The sequence below is a fragment of the Marmota marmota genome, unplaced genomic scaffold, assembly GCF_001458135.2.
Source record: "Marmota marmota marmota unplaced genomic scaffold, marMar, whole genome shotgun sequence".
In the NCBI taxonomy this organism is placed as follows: Eukaryota; Metazoa; Chordata; class Mammalia; order Rodentia; family Sciuridae; genus Marmota; species Marmota marmota.
This window is the reverse complement of record NW_026000240.1, coordinates 23,004,318-23,020,257: the sequence shown is the minus strand read 5'-3', so window position 1 is coordinate 23,020,257 and position 15,940 is coordinate 23,004,318.

Below are 15,940 nucleotides of genomic sequence, written 5' to 3'. Positions count from 1 at the left end.
ATAAAACTAGGAAGCCTGATGTGAGGCGGAAAGAGGGGGAGTGAGTTTACAGAGGGGCTGGGAATCAGAAGTTCTGTTTTTGACACATAATAATTGTGAAGCCTACTAGACTGTCAGATGGAAATAATGAATCAGCTAATGGATCTATCAGGAAGAGTCCAGGAGAGAGATACAAATTTGGGGGTCATTAACATCTTGATGATCTTTTCAGTGTGGCACTTAATAAGCTTAATGGGTATTTAGTTTATTAACTACTTTGTAAAGGTCACAGTGCTTTGTGCTGAAAATACAGCAGCAAGAAAGCAGACAGTGATTATTCTAAGTGGTTTGCTCTGAGCCCTTCGTGCCACCAGGAGTGGCCTTGACCTCTGTTATTATTAAGCTTCTTAAATGTTAGAGAAGAAGCAAGCTTAGAGATGATAGAGCACAAACTCTAAAACCTTTATCTAATTTATAGTTGAAGAAAATGAGGCCAGGAGAGATTAGGTAATTTGTTAAAGTCAATTATTTAAAAGTCACTTATACTTCAGAGTTTTAAATTGCTATAACTTGGATGTTAAATGTCCCCCAAAGGCCACCATGTAATGGTGCATGCTATATTCCCAGAGACTCAGGAGGTTGAGGCAAGAGATCACAAGTTCAAGGCCAGCCTTAGCAAGACCCTGTTTATAAAAAATAAAAAGGGCTGGGGATGTGGCTCAATGGTTAAGCACCCTTGGGTTCAATCCCCAGTGCCAAAAATAAATGCCCCCAAAGGTCCAAGTGGTAAAGGCATGGTCCACAACACAGTGCTATTGGGGTGAGGTGTAAAGTTTAACAGGTGGGTCCTGGGGAGAGGTCTTCTAGTCATTAAGGGTGTACCCTTGACATTGAGGCCTTTCCTCTCTCTCTCACACTCTCTCTGCTTCCCACGGCCATGAGCAGCTTGCCCCATCCTTGTCTCTCTGCCTGGATGCACTGCCTCCCACAGGTCCCAAAACAAGGAAGCCAACCAAACATTAACCAGAATTCCAAAACTGTGAGGCAAAATAAACCTTTCCTCTTTATAATTTGATTATACCAGACATTTGTTACAGTAAAAGAAAATTGACTAACAAGTAATGCATATATCCGATCCAAATTGTTCATATTCATCATTTTTATTTGTATTTCTCTTTTGTTGTAAGAGATAAAGCAGAAATTGTGTGGTGAGAAAAATATGATTGAAGACTTTGTCTTAAAGACATGTGAAGAATTCAATTGAATTCAGTCAATATCGAATGCTTAAAACTATGCTGGAAACTATGCATATAAGAATGATTACAAATCATCCTAAAACAGCTCACTGAATAGAAAATATTAAAAAATCATACCTATTAAATGAAACTTGAATCTAGACAATTTTTAAAAACTCAATCTTACAACTCAATAATAAAAAGACAACCCAAGTGAAAACTTGGCAAAGAATCCAAATACACATTTCCCCCAAAAAAATATACAGATGATTTAAAGGCCTGTGAAAAGATATTCAAATTAGCTGGGAAATCCAAATCAAAACCACAGTGAGATATCACTTCGCACCCTCTAGGATGGTCAAAACCAAAAATACAGACATAATTAGCTTTGGTGAGGATGTAGTGAAATCAGGACCCTCATTCATTGCTGGTGGGATTGTAAACCAATACAATTGTATTGGCAGTTCCCTAGAACATTCCACATGACCCGGCAATTCCACTCCTCAGTATGTACTCAAGAGAAATTAAAACATAAAGAGCTTATAGACAAATACAAACGATTGTATGCCAATACTGTTCACTGCAACTTTAGCCAAAAAAATGGAAACCACCCTAATATCCATCAGCTGATGAATGGATACACAAGATGTGGCAGAGCCAGCAGGGGACGGTAGGGGCATGCAGTGGACTAGTGATGGGTAAATTGCTTAGGGAAGCAAGTTTTAGGTCAGAATGAAGAGCAGACTGAACCCTGTGAAGCACAAATACTGAAAAGATACAGAGCAAGAAAAGGTCTGTGAAAAAAATTAATGGCTGAGAGTGGACCACAAAGAGAGAGTGGATGTTATGGAACACGAGGGAGGGCTTCTAGAAGGATCTGCTTCACAGAGGCAAGTGTTGCAGTAAGGCCATGGTGGAGACCAAGACATCCCCCAACACAGTGAGCCCCTATAACTGCAGCCTGTCTGAACACTCCAGATGGAAATACACCTCAGGACAATTAAGAGGAACTAATACTATGGAATGCAAGTACAGGCTGATATCATGGAATTGTTGTTGATTTTGTTAGGTGTGATATGATTCCATAAATATGTAGGAAAATGTCATTATTTTCCAGCAATGCATACCGAAATATTTCAGAGTATAATATCAGAATGTTTGCAATTTATTATAATAACGCAACAAAAAATGGATTCAGATAATTATGGCAAAAGGCTAACAACGGTTAAATCCAGGTAGTGAATGTATGTCTTTTTTTAAAATATTTTTTTTAGTTGTAGTTGGACTCAATATCTTTATTTATTTATTTTTATGTGGTGCTGAGGATCGAACTGAGGGCCTCGCATATGCTAGGCGAGCGCTCTACCGCTGAGCCACAACCTCAGCCCTGTATGTCTTTATTATACAATTCTCTCTACTTTTGGGAAATCTAAAGTAATCCACAACCTGAAAAGAGGCCATGGATTAGGCAATGAGGAGATGCCTGGTAATCCTGGGGACAAAGTGGAGAAGAGGGCCCCACCCAGATCGCAGGGCATTTGATGGAGGAGAGAGTTCAGCCCTGAAGGAGAGCAAGAGAGAGAGGCAACAAGGGCAAAGGGAGATTTGTGCACAGGTAGTGGGAAGAGGCCAGGGAGCAGGTGGAGACTGAGGGCGGTAAGAGAAACGACAATTCACTAAGGGATAGAAGGAAGATCTCAGGTAAAGCCTTTAGCTCAGGAAGAAAAAGAAACACAGGTGGGGGTGGGGTGGGGTGGTAGGGAATTATTTGATGGGAATAAAATTGAATGAAAGTGAAGAAGGCTGCATGTGTCCATGGAGCCGTGTCCCATCTCCATGGGGAACAAACACACACCCATGGATTGTTGACCAGAGTGAATGTAAAGTCCGACACAGAGCCACCTTCCATTGTCTCCTGCACCTCAGGAATGATAAGCTGCAGTGTCAGGATCGGTTAAGAGAACACCAGGTATGGGGTTTGCTGGGTTGGAGGAAGTTTAGGGCAAAGAAGTGAGTGGCTGACCACAGGGGAGCCAGGGAAGGTATAGTGGTAACGCTTTGCACTCAGGGACTTGGTGGGCCATTCCCAGCAACTAAGACCCAGAGTTGGGCCAAACTCCAGTTTAATCTTGTGACTACCTCAGAATCCCAGGGAGTTTCCATCCAAGGGAGCAGGATGGTGGCATCATTGGGGACTTCTGGGCTCAATGTTAGGTCTTGACAGTCACTGTGGTAGGGAGCATCAAGGAGCAGACACACAAGTCCCGGGAGGTGAGGTGATGTAATGAGGCTAAACATGAGTCCTTTCTGGCTATTCTGCTATAGGGCTGGGCTCCTCCAGGAATGGGGGAGAGAGGATTGGGGTGATACTCTGAGGAAAGGAAACCGAGCAGGTGGAATGTTCTCCCTTGTAGTCAAGATTCCAGCATGGTACCTAATGCATAGACTTCTTGTCCACAGAGGAATTCTGTCTTCCTGTCTACACCAGCAGAGGAGCTATTCTATCCCCTGTTGGTTGAATATTCCAGGCCAACTGGGACGGTCACAGAGAATGCACCAGTATCTTGAGCAACTTCAGTGGAGCTAGGACTGGGCAGAGATCAAAGCATAACCCTCTTTCTGGGTAAAGAAATATCCACAAAATCTCTGCTTTAAACATGGTATAATCTTGAGATGGTTACATGGCTCATATTAATGGAGTTGTCGCTCTTGTCTTCAGGCCCTAGTGACAAGTTCCATTGTGTAAATTACAAGAATGAGGCCACCACTCTCTTGTCAGTGATTCTCAAATTTTTCTACTCAGGGACTTCTAAGGGAAGAGGAGAGAAAACTGGGATCCTGAGAACCTTGAGGGTCTTGGATCTAAACAGCATGAACAATGCACAAAAGCTATCCCATGCTGCCTCCTTACCCCAGGAACCCAGGTGGACTTGGTGTTCCAGTAACAGCAGGAGGAGATCCTCCCTCTGTGGTCGGCCTCAGCTGTGGTTTAGTGAGCTACTGAATTAGTTTTCTGTCACTGCTATAAAGAATCACCACAAACCGTGTGGCTTAAAACACACATTTATTATCTGACAGTTCCATAGTTAGAAGCCCAACACAGGTCCCACAGTGCTAAAATCAAGGGCTCTGCAGGGCTGTGTTTCCTTTTGGAGGCTCTAGGGAGAAGCTGTTTCTAGCAGGGTTTCTAAAGCCCTCCTCAGCTTGTAGAAACTACCCCTGTTCCTTGGCTCATGACCCGCTTCCTCCTACTTGAAAGCCAGTCAAGTTGCATCTCTTGGATCCTTCTTCCCTTGCCATGTGGTCCTCTACTGAAAGGTTCTCTGCTTCCAAGGACTCATGTGACTACATTATACTCACCTAGATAACCCAAGCAACCTCTCAGTCTCAAGGTCTGTGATGTTAATCACATCTGCAAAGCTCCTTTGCCATGTAAGGTAACACACTCAGATTCTTGGGATTACAACATGGACATCTTTGCTGGTGAGCATTACTTTGTCTGTCACAGCTGCTATGGCGAGAAATCCTCCTATACATCCTAGGGAAGAAATAAAGTAATTCCCATCTTCCCAAGAGGATAGGCAGGCCTGTTGCATTTCTAGGTACTTCTAGAAAGGATCTAGGTTTACTGTATATTGCTAAGAGTTATCAGCCTTACCCAGATTGATACTGAGAACCATTGCAAGGAAATAAGCTGGATCAGACTTGGTATTCACGTGGGTTGAAAAGATAGGGCACCCATTCTGCAGGAGAGGAAACTGGTGGTTTCTGTGGGAAAGGAAGACCCAGTGTTCCTGGATGGCAGACTTTTTTTTTTTTTTTTTTTAACTAGTTTCAAGAGGGTTGATAAGGATCAGACCTGGGCATGCAGGTGTGTAATGCCACAGAGCTGCCTCTGGGAATGGATGCGTGACAGCTCATATTGGACTCCCAAGAGGGAATTGGTAAACTCAGGTCCTCAGGGATTCAAGGACATTGTATTAAAGAACACTGAGGTTCTGCCTGGCCCCCAGCTCATTCTTTCCTTTAATATGGAAAGCTAAGCAGACCCCATGCTGCGAGGATAGCCTTCTTTTCCCTTCTCCTCCATCTTCCTGTAAGATTCAGAGCGTTTTTCTGATGATTCACCTTTGACCCCATTTGTTGTGAACTAATTATCCTGGACTGATTATGCAGGGAGAGTACTCTCCATCTTCTCCCTGGACCCTATCTCTGAGCTTCCCTGTGGGCGCACATTACTTCTTCTTAAGCTCAAAAAGACTGCAAAGAGCATGGGGGATGTGTGGGGCAGGAGATGGGTGAGAGCTGGGAGCCCTTCACCTCTCTTAAGTGCCTGCTGAAACAATCTAACATGTAATAGGTTCCCACTGTCAGTTTCCTTCTCTGTCCCTCCCTGGCCTGTTCGAACAGCTCAGTTTCCTCCTGGGTCCTCAATCACCAGATCATTATAGCAACTAAAAACACCCCCACAGATTTCTCAAAGGCCCCCAGGGGTCAGAACCTCTGCTCAGAGGGGCATGAGCAGAAGGCCCAGCCTGCCCCCAGCAGGGGTACAGAGGCAGTTTCTGGTTTAGGGAGGCAGAAGAAATTTTCCTGCAAAAACCTCCATTTGGGCTTTGCTGCTCCAAATAGTGCCTGTGATTTCTTAGCAGTAAAAGACATTACCTCTCTCCAGAATTCCTACTGTCAACCTTTGGCACTGCTGTGCCCAGTGGGGGCTCACCTCGGAGACTCCCCACCCTGGCTGCACACAGAAATCACAGGGGCCCCTTAAAGAATACTGAGATCCAGGTCTCACCTCAAACAGTCTGTTCAATTGTCCTGGCCATCTGGCTATTTTAACACCCTAAGGATTAGGTCCGTGACTTACCTAGAAATTGGGCAGGGTAAGCTCAGGGGAGTGGGCAGATGAATGATCGGCGGGGAAGCTTCCTCATTAGTCCTTTCCCTTAATTTATCCTTTAATTTATTTTTCTCCTTCTCTCCCTTCTATTCAATCTTGTCATTATTTAGAATGAATCATACATTTCTCTTCCCTTCATCCTAATTCTACACCATTGACGCAAAAGCCGAAGGTTGGGGGAGGCAACCCCATCTACAGCTCCGTGTTTTTATTTCCTTTTGGATTAAAGTCTTCTGAGCAAAGGGAGAGTTGTTCGGATGAGGGGAACTAGGTAGGAGATGAATCAGTGCCCAGCTGGGCCTGGCCTGGCCCACCCCACCCAGCCAGCATTAGACCTTCTAGAAAGCACAGGCCAAGGCGCCCTGCTGCCTCACACGCTCTCTGGGTTTCCTTTGTGGCTTGCTGCTCACATCTAAGAAGGCCAAGCCTCCAGCCTTCTCCACAGGACCTATGGATTCCAGAATCTCTCAAAGAAGGAGCTGTCTACCTCAAATGTTTCATTCTGCCATCCGCTAGGAGAAAATTAACGAGGACAGACAGCACTGGACCTCCATCATTAGCTTTTTTAAAGGCACAACCAAAGAATTGTTCTTAGATTTCAGAATGTTATTCTTTTATATTCGCATGAAAATTACTAAAGAATATGGAACTCAGATGCCATTATGAGTCGTATATGAGTGGCTTACAGGACATTTCATAGTTGTGGGAATGATGTACACCCCAGGGTTAAGACTAGAGACAAAAATAAGAAGGAAATGGTTTACACATCCAAAGGTGGCTGATTGATGTGATTCCTGGTTTAAAATGTTTTAAACATTATTTATTTGGTAGCCATATTAACAGTACTCATGGCTCATTTGACCTCAGTTCAAACAGTGCTACAGAGCTATGCACACATATTTATATGTAGTCCCTTATGTATATTTAACCTAAAGACGTCCATATTGTGTAGAATGCAATGTCTACATTGCATATATACAGTATTTGCTTCAGATCCATCCTTTACCCTTTGCCTGCTCTGCTCTTATCTCCTGGGACTGACCTCTGTGTACTGTTTTCCCAGGCTTCCAGCTCACGTAGGTTACAGCTGGGCTCAGCCAATGCCAAGGAGGAAAGGGAAGGCCTTGTCATGTGTCCTTTCCTAAGCATTCAGCTTTGAATGGTGCCTCTGATAGCAGCTGGAGCCTGGTTCCAGCCACCGCCAGAAAGGCCCGCCCCATTCCAGCTGCCAGGGTGACCCCAGTGATGATCTGATTGTTCCTTTAAGCCAGGATTGGGTGTGACTTCCTGCTGTCACTTCCCCATGCATCTCCTATTCTCTGTCACCTGTGTGACCAATTCTCTATATTAAATTCCCTGTAGTGTACACATGTAGTGGTTTCTGCTGCTCTAATTAGAACTTGACTGACACATTGACATGATTAAACTCATTTTCCTTTAATGTGGATTAGCTATTAGCAAATACCTTCATCAGGATTGTGGTTGCCAATCTCTTATTATTTCTAATTCTTTGTTTGAAAGGTAGTTCTTTTTTTTAATTTAATTTTTTTTATTAGCTACACATGACATTATAATGATCTTGGCAATTCATACATTTGAATCATTGGGGTATAATTTCTCATTTTTCTAATTGTACAGATTGCAGAATCACACTGGTCATAGAGTCACCTATATACATACAGCAATCATAATGTCTATTCTATTCTGTGAAGGGTTGTTCTTAATTTAATGAAGTATTTACTTGCCAGTTAACTTTCAAAATGCTTAAATGTCATAAATGCTTATGACTTCCACCAACATGAGCTCAAAGCAGTGGCTTAATTTTACACAATATGCTCACATGATAAATGTCATGGAAATAGTGAATCGTAAGCCAATAAATGATGGTTATTCATAATGAAACTTCCACTCTATTTTTAAGAAATAGCCCACATCCATTCTTGAAATCTCATACATACCAATTTCCAGCAATTGGTATTAGAAGGGAAGAAAGAAACTCCTAATTAGCATCTTAAGAGAAATTTATGTGTCATGGAGGAATGATCTGGTAGTTGTTAGAGTAAAATAAACGCTTGTAATAACTTTGGAACTTGGAAGTAATCATCTCTCCCTCTTTAAGTAATTCATTTTTATCATTACTCATATAATGTCTTTCCTGAGCCTTCGCCTAAAATCATTTTCTCCTTCTGACTACAAATTTGAATCAACTATCAACTGTATCTGAAGTGAATGCATTAGCAGCCCATGTCCCAAGCGCTCTCAATGAAAGCAAGTCACTGTGACTACAAAGTCCCTTCTCCCCTCCCTTCCTCATCTTGCCCACACTTAAAAGACTGAAAACCAAGAGAAAAACTCATAGAAGAGCTAGGATTTCAAACACGCAACCCATCCCTATAGCCATGGGAGAGTATATGAGTGTTTGACTAAAGATGGCAGATAAAGTGTGCTTGGTCTGTCCCCACTAAAACCCCCATGGAAATCATAATGAAGGCCTTTGAAAAGTGATGAGCATCCAGCAGGGGTAAAGGAGCTCTTAGCAGGTGGTGACTTCTGGAAGGTTGCTGGTGGATGGAGGAGTGATAGTAAAAGAGGATAAAGGAAACCAAAACCTATACTTCATGAGTGAGGGCTAGAGAGGTCAGAACTGGGGGGAAAGCTTTTACAACACAAAACTGAAATTCATAAACATCAGCTGGGTGAATGGTGAAGCTGATACTAAGATGATTAATAAAATACCACACAGGAGCAGTTGGTTCCTTTCCTACTGGCAACAGATAAGCCCTCACTTGCTTCTCCCCACCTCACCCAAAAGAAAAATGAAAAAACAAAAGCCCTCAACAACATTGCACCCTCTCAGAGATAAGACCCATGATACACTGTGATACCTAGCTGAACAGCTGGGTCCCCACCAAGTTACTATAGTAAAAGTAATAGAAGCAGCAAATGATTATAGTGTACCATCATGAGTTCATTATGTTCTAATTCACTGAATGCACTCAAAAACTCTAGGAAGAAACTAAAGCATAGAGTGATTCATAACCAGCAGAGATGAATCACCTCATGGTAAAGTCCCCAAGTAACAAGCCCCATTTAGGTACCATGTTGGTTAATTTTGTGTGGCTGTGACCAAAATAACTGACAAGAACAACTTAGAAGAGGAAAAATTTATTTTGACCTACAGTTTCAGAGATTTAGTTTGTGGCTGGTCAAGTCCATTGCTCTGGGCCCAAGGTAGACAGAACATTATGGTGTGGTGGAAGAAAGCAGCTCAGCTCATGGTGGCCAGGAAGCAGGGAAAGAAAAGGGAGAGAGTCACAGAGAAGATGCATCCTTCCAGGGCACAATCTCAGTGACCCATCTCCTCCAGCCATGCCCCACCTGCCTGCAGTTACCACCCAGTCAGTCCATTCAAACTAGGATGGAGTGATTAGGTTACAGCCCTCACAATCCAATCATTTCCACTCTAAACATTCCTGCATTAACATAGGAATTTTTCTGGGGGGACACCTCATATCCAAACCACAACAGATACCAAAAACAAAAGTTAGAATCTTATTGCCTCATTCTGAAGTAAAGACAACTGAAGATGACCAGGCATTTGAAGAAAGGCTAGAACATGAAATATAGGTTAAAAGTAAACACAGGAATACTCAAAGAAAGAGTAAGGCAGGAGACAGAAGAACAGAGGGAAGAAAGAAACTCCTAGTTAGCATCCTAAGAGAAGTTTAAGAAGATGTTGCATCATGAAAGAACAGGACTCAATGAAAACAAGAATACCAGAAAAACTATGGAGACCATGGATATTTAAAACACATTTGTAAACTGTGTGTGTGTGTGGGTGTGGGTGTAACAGAAGCTTTGAACTCACAGAGGGCTAATCCAGGATATTGGTACACAAAAAGAAAATAGATAATGAAAAAAAGAAGATACTTCTCACAGCTGAATGATATGAATCTCTTAGGCATAAAGTCAACCTTTTTATATATCAGAGATAAAGAAAAGATCCTCTATATATTCAAAATCTGTTCTGCAACCAAAACTAAGTCTTTTCTATTCTTTCTGTAATTTATCCTATGAGTTGAAAACAAGTAACAGGGTTTATATTATTGTGGCCATGAAAAAATGTTATTTAATGTAGAGTTAGTAATCATTCTGATTACATTTCTTTTCTACAAGCTTTTTGTTTTGTGGGTTTCTTTCCCTCCGGATTTTGAATTTGCTTTCCTGAGAATCTTTGCTGTTATTTCATCCCTCAAGTTTATCTAATCTCTTTCTGTAGTCACAAATCCCTATCAAATCCTCTTCTGTGCTCCTGAAACCTCCCCTACTTGGACAGCTTGCTCTCTTGTAGCAGTATCTTTACTGGATCTGACTGCTTTCTGGAGCCTACATTTGTCCCTTCTGGTCTTACCCCCTTTATTTGCAGAAAGAGTGGCTAAGAAAGTGGGGGATGATGGTGCTCATGGGAGGGGGGAACTGGGAAAGGACTTAAAGCCAGAATGAATTCCAGCTTTCCTAATACATGGAAAAAGGAGTCGGCCAGAAGGCAGATGAAAGGGATGATCTTTACCACGAAGCAGTTCTCCAAGCAGGGAAGAGGGTGGAGCCCGTGTTTTCCTAGTTAGAAGAGTGGCCGTGCTGAACTAGGTCACTCCCTTCTGAAGCCATGAAAATCACATCCCTGGCCATGTCAAGCTCACAGGACAAAGAACTCAGCTATCAAACATACACAGACAAAGCCGTCTGAGGAAACTTGACTGCAAAATTGAGCGTGACGCAGCACCCACAAATACTGAACCGTCTTCAGTATTAGTAATGGTTTGCACTAAAATTTGTGCTGTTACAATAAAATCCCACAGAACAGGTGATTTATAAAGAACAGAAAGGTCTTTCTGTTAGTTCTGAGAGCTGAGAAGTCTAAGATCAAGGTGCTAGCATCTGGCGAGGGCTGCTCTCTGCCTCCAAAATGGTATCTTGAGCACTGTGTTCCCTTGGAGAGAAGAAAACTCTATACCCTCACATGGTGGAAGGCAGAAGGGCAAAAAAAGCCCATCTCCCTTCATCAAGCCATTAATCCATCCATATAGGCAGAGCCCGCCTAACTTCAACACCTCTCCAAAGGCCCGTCTCCCAACACTATTGCTTTGGGGATTAAATTTCCAAGCATGAACTTTAGGGGACATATTCCATAGCCCCTCTCCAATTCCCACACCAAAGCCTTGAGAAGTAGCAGCATGGCATTGGTAGAACTTCCTCCAGATAGGGAAGGGTCCCTCTCTCATCCCTTTGGTCTCCAAGGATGCTCAGACTCAGACCTTCTCTCTTCCTCTCCCCACCCATCTCTGTCTTTACCACTTTCTCTGTCCTTCTTTCTTTCTCTTCTCTCCCTCTTTTTCTTTCCCTCCAAGACAAGCCTTCAAGCCCCAACCCAACCCTAATCCTCTCCTTTCAGGGAAACTTAAACTCTTTTTCTTCGGGTTGATTCCCTTAGTCTCGTACTTTCCACTTTGCATCCCTAACCTCGGCTCAGCCAAATCAGAGAACTTCCTCCATGTCACTCCCCTTGGAAGGTAGGGAGAAGAGTTCTAGAAGCTTCTTGTTGAACATCTTCATTCTGGTCACTAACCACAAAGCAAGAGTTGACATTGGAGCTCGTGGAAGAAAAGCTGTGAATGCATCATCTACCAATACAACCGATATTTCAGTTTTCCAGAGGGAATGGGGTGTGGGGAGGGGAGAACAACGGCTGCGAAGTGCCATCGTCTGTGTGTGCGCCTACCTTTCCCCGCTGGCTTGTGGAGACCACATCACATGATGCTGAAGCCCACATCTTCCATGGAGTCTTAGGAAATATAAATGAAGACTATAAATATAAATGAAGAAATGAACATGGGAAATGAGGTGTCGAACTAATGGGGTTGCCCACAGGTGTCATGGGACTGTCCTGGCTCACTACTCACCACTGTCTGAGCTGCTTTCTTGGAAACTATCTTCAGTTTCTAGTTGTCCTCAGGGATGCTGTGAGTGTGGTCTTGGAGGACAACCTGATCCTCAGCCAACTTCTGCAGTGACTCATAACCACCTTATGAAGTCAACACTTGTGTGTCTTCTTCCAAATCTCTTCAACCCAGATCCTCCTGATTGGACTTGTTCATTTATAAATCAATAATCCCTTACTAATAGTGTGGATTAAGTCATATCAATGTATAAACCCCTTTAGAAGTTCTACATAAAATACATGCAATACCTCCAGATCAAAGTCAACTTTAAAAAAAAATACCATAAGCAGCATTACAAAGAAATCATTGCTAGCCCACAGAACCCCCAACACTGCTATCTCCGCAGGAGATTCCTGCTAATCCTCCTTTAACCCTGTGGAATTCCTGTGCAGAAAACCCAGCTGCCTCGTGTCTAAACTCCTCTGCCCAGTGTTGAAAGCCCTCCTCTGGCTAGTCTTGCCCTTCAGGCCCAACTCTGTCTAATTCCCCATTCCTTCCAGTACCCGTGGGCTGCCTCCCAGTCGGGCAGTGACCATTCTCATCTGTGTCCCCTTGTCCAAGTCCCTTCCCCTTCTTTGGAGCAACCCCTCTTTGTCCCCCACCTGTCTCATCCACCTGACTGAAATCAAGAAGTTGGATGAGCAAAATCAGGCAGTGTCCCCCCCAGGGCCCTTCCTCCATGGAGACCTCCCAGCTTGCCCTGTCTTGTGACCATCTGGGCTCCCCATGCGTTATCTTGTCAATAGTCAGCCCAGCCCCTTTGTGCATTTCATGGCCTATCAATATCTCTCTCCAAAGAGGCAATACCATCCTTCTGGAAGGACCCATATATTTTACTTCTGCCTTTGAATTACCTAACACATTGCTTTTTGCACAGTGGTGTTACTTCCAAAGTCTAATTGAGTCAAAGTAACCCAATCCACAAGGCCTTCACTTCCCTGTTGCTTCTCAGATGATTCCTGAGGAGCACTGGGAGACTAACCAGCCTAATCAAGGCTTAGATCTAGGCCCAGTTCTAGTCCTCATCCATGGTTCTTCTTGCAGACCCCATTTCTATCATTTTTTTAGAATGTGGAGGAAGCATTTAGCAAGATCCTAAGGACTCGTGTTTCCCCTAAAGTAACATATGTATATTATAAGCTGACCTCTACATGCTGTATAGACAAGAGAGGCTTTCTAACAGGGGAGTTAGAGAAGCTGCTCAAAATGCAGGAGCCCCTCTCTTGGGGAAATTTCACAAATGACATCACAGAGAGAGATGTGGTTAACAGGTAAGAATGGCTCCATCAGACCCAGGTGTGAGGAATGTCCCTTTTCTATATTTGTCTAAAATCGCATTCAGTTCAGCTTCAGTTTCCTCACTCTCCAAGACTGGGGAAGAATGCAGTGTCATGATTCCTGGCTCTCTTTGTCCCCTCCCTGGGAGTGTGCAGAGGCCCCAGGCCTCCATGGGCCCAGGGAAACGGGGTATCCTGATTCACAGATCACAGAGGTTGCCACGAGTGTGACTACTGCATGTGCTAGATTTTCAGCCAGGCAGGCTCGGGGGGCCAGCTTGGAGGGGCTTCTTTGTGCTGCACGCCCATCTCCACTGGCCACAGGTTGTCATTCATGGAGTCCCCTACCCAGTCCCAGCCACAGTGTACCATGCCAGCCTCCATAGACAGCCACCTGTGTTCCTGTGGAGGTGGTAGGACACAGACCCTTGCCACCCTGGAACCCACTCCCCTCCACATGTCTGTGTGCACGCACAGGCACGTGCTCCCCAGCGCTCACAGACTTCTCTGGCTCAGGGGTTCCACAAGTAGGGCTGGGCCACACTCTCTCCTTTAATCACAGTGACTGTCTCTACTATCCTGAAGAAGTCTTTTAAGGTCTGGGTTTCAAACAAAGATCTGAGTGGAGGGACTTTATCCTGGGAACCCAGGAACGTTTCTGTTTTAAAACCTTTGAAGTACAAAGGGCTATTTTTCCCCTGCTAAGGAAAGGGAGCCAGTCCAGAACTAAGGACTCAAGGGTATGGAAAAAAATGACCTTATCACTCTTTTTTTTGCTGATAAAGCCAGAGCAGTAAAAAAGCCCACAACACCAATTAACTTCTCTGCCACTCTGTGCTTCATGGGTGAACACTCAGCTTGTGTGTGTGTGTGGGGGGTGTATGTGTGTGTGGCAGAGGTGGGGGTGGAGTGGCCAAAGGCATTAACAAAAAAGGTTTGGAACTGATGATATCACTGTAAAAGAGAAGCTGCTAGAAACCTGACTTGAGTATCCACAGCATTAACTGAAGTGGGTGTGGCTGAGCCTTGGAAAGGAGGAAATGGTGGTTCAGAAGGTTTCCTGTGCAGCAGGTAGATGGGGCTGGGGTGAGCAACAGCACTTCTAGACCCGTGGCACCGGGTGAGAGGCCTCAGGCTAGCCTGCATGAGGCTGTCCCTAAGGGGGACAGCCTAAGGGCTGTCTCACCTAAGGGCAACAGGGCTGAGGTGGCCCTGTTCAGGAAGGACAGTGGGATCAGGGACTAGGCCAGGTTTGAGGGAAGTCTGGGTATTTGGATGACCTTCCAGATTGGTGAACTCCTGTACCTACATCCAACCTTCCGTTCAAGTTCCACCAAGCAGCCAGCAGACAAAAAGCATTTACACGACTGGATGTGGGTCAAGGGAAGCCAAGGGAGGGTCAGATAATGACAATCCCCCATCTCTTGTCTTCCCATAGAGGTGGTGGGTCAGTCACTGCCACAGTGCAGAACTAGCCAAATATGGCTAACATCAGCTCAGGCAACTATGGGGAATTTTAAAAATAAATCCTCAAAGAATTGGAGTAGGGCTTTTAATAACAAAAAAATTCAAAGTCCATTTGTATAAAGGTAGAAGATCTTTGCAGCCAAGACAAAAAACCTAACAGCCATAAAGGGAAGTGTTCAGCTTCACACCAACGTGAATATGTTATTTATTTAAACACACACGACAGGGGCTGAGATCGTGGCTCAGTGGTACAGCGCTTGCCTGGCACATGTGAGGTATGGGTTTGATCCTCAGCACCACATTAAAAAATAAAATAAATAAATTAAAGGTATTGTGTCCATCTACAACTAAAAATATTTTTTTATAAAAATGCACACTACATTTGAAGTCAAAAGACCAATGGTAAAGTGAAGAAAAGTGTATATTCACAGCACGTATATCACACAGACCTAAATATCCTAATACACGGGGCTGGGGATATGGCTCAAGCTGTAGCTCGCTCGCCTGGCATGCGTGTGGCCCGGGTTCGATCCTTAGCACCACATACAAAAAAAAACAAAGATCTTGTGTCTGCCAAAAACTAAAAAATAAAAAAAATAAATATTAAATATTCTCTCTTTCTTAAAAAAAAAAAAATAAATATCCTAATACACAATGAGCTCCTGCACATTGGTAACAGACGAATGAGTCCATAGAAAAGTAGGCAAATGACACATAGATGGTCAATAAGCCCACAGAAACTATTTGAACTCACCTGTAACACTAACCCTGATGTAAAGCTCACTATCATTCAGGTCTTTTTTTTAGACACATCAACTCACCCAGTTTTTGCAGCAGCTCTAAGGGGTGGACACCATTATGATGTCCATTAAAATCTTGATTTAGACGCTCAACCAAGAAAAAACAGCCATTAAGTGGCAGTGTTCGATTCAAATCAAAGGATTTGTGTTTCAGAGTAACTACTTTTAACTACTGGACTTAGTCAGAAAAAATGCAAATTAAAGGGAAAGTGAGATGCCAATTTTTACCCCATCAGATTGGTAAGACTTAAAAAGAATGATAACTCCAGTGACATCCAAG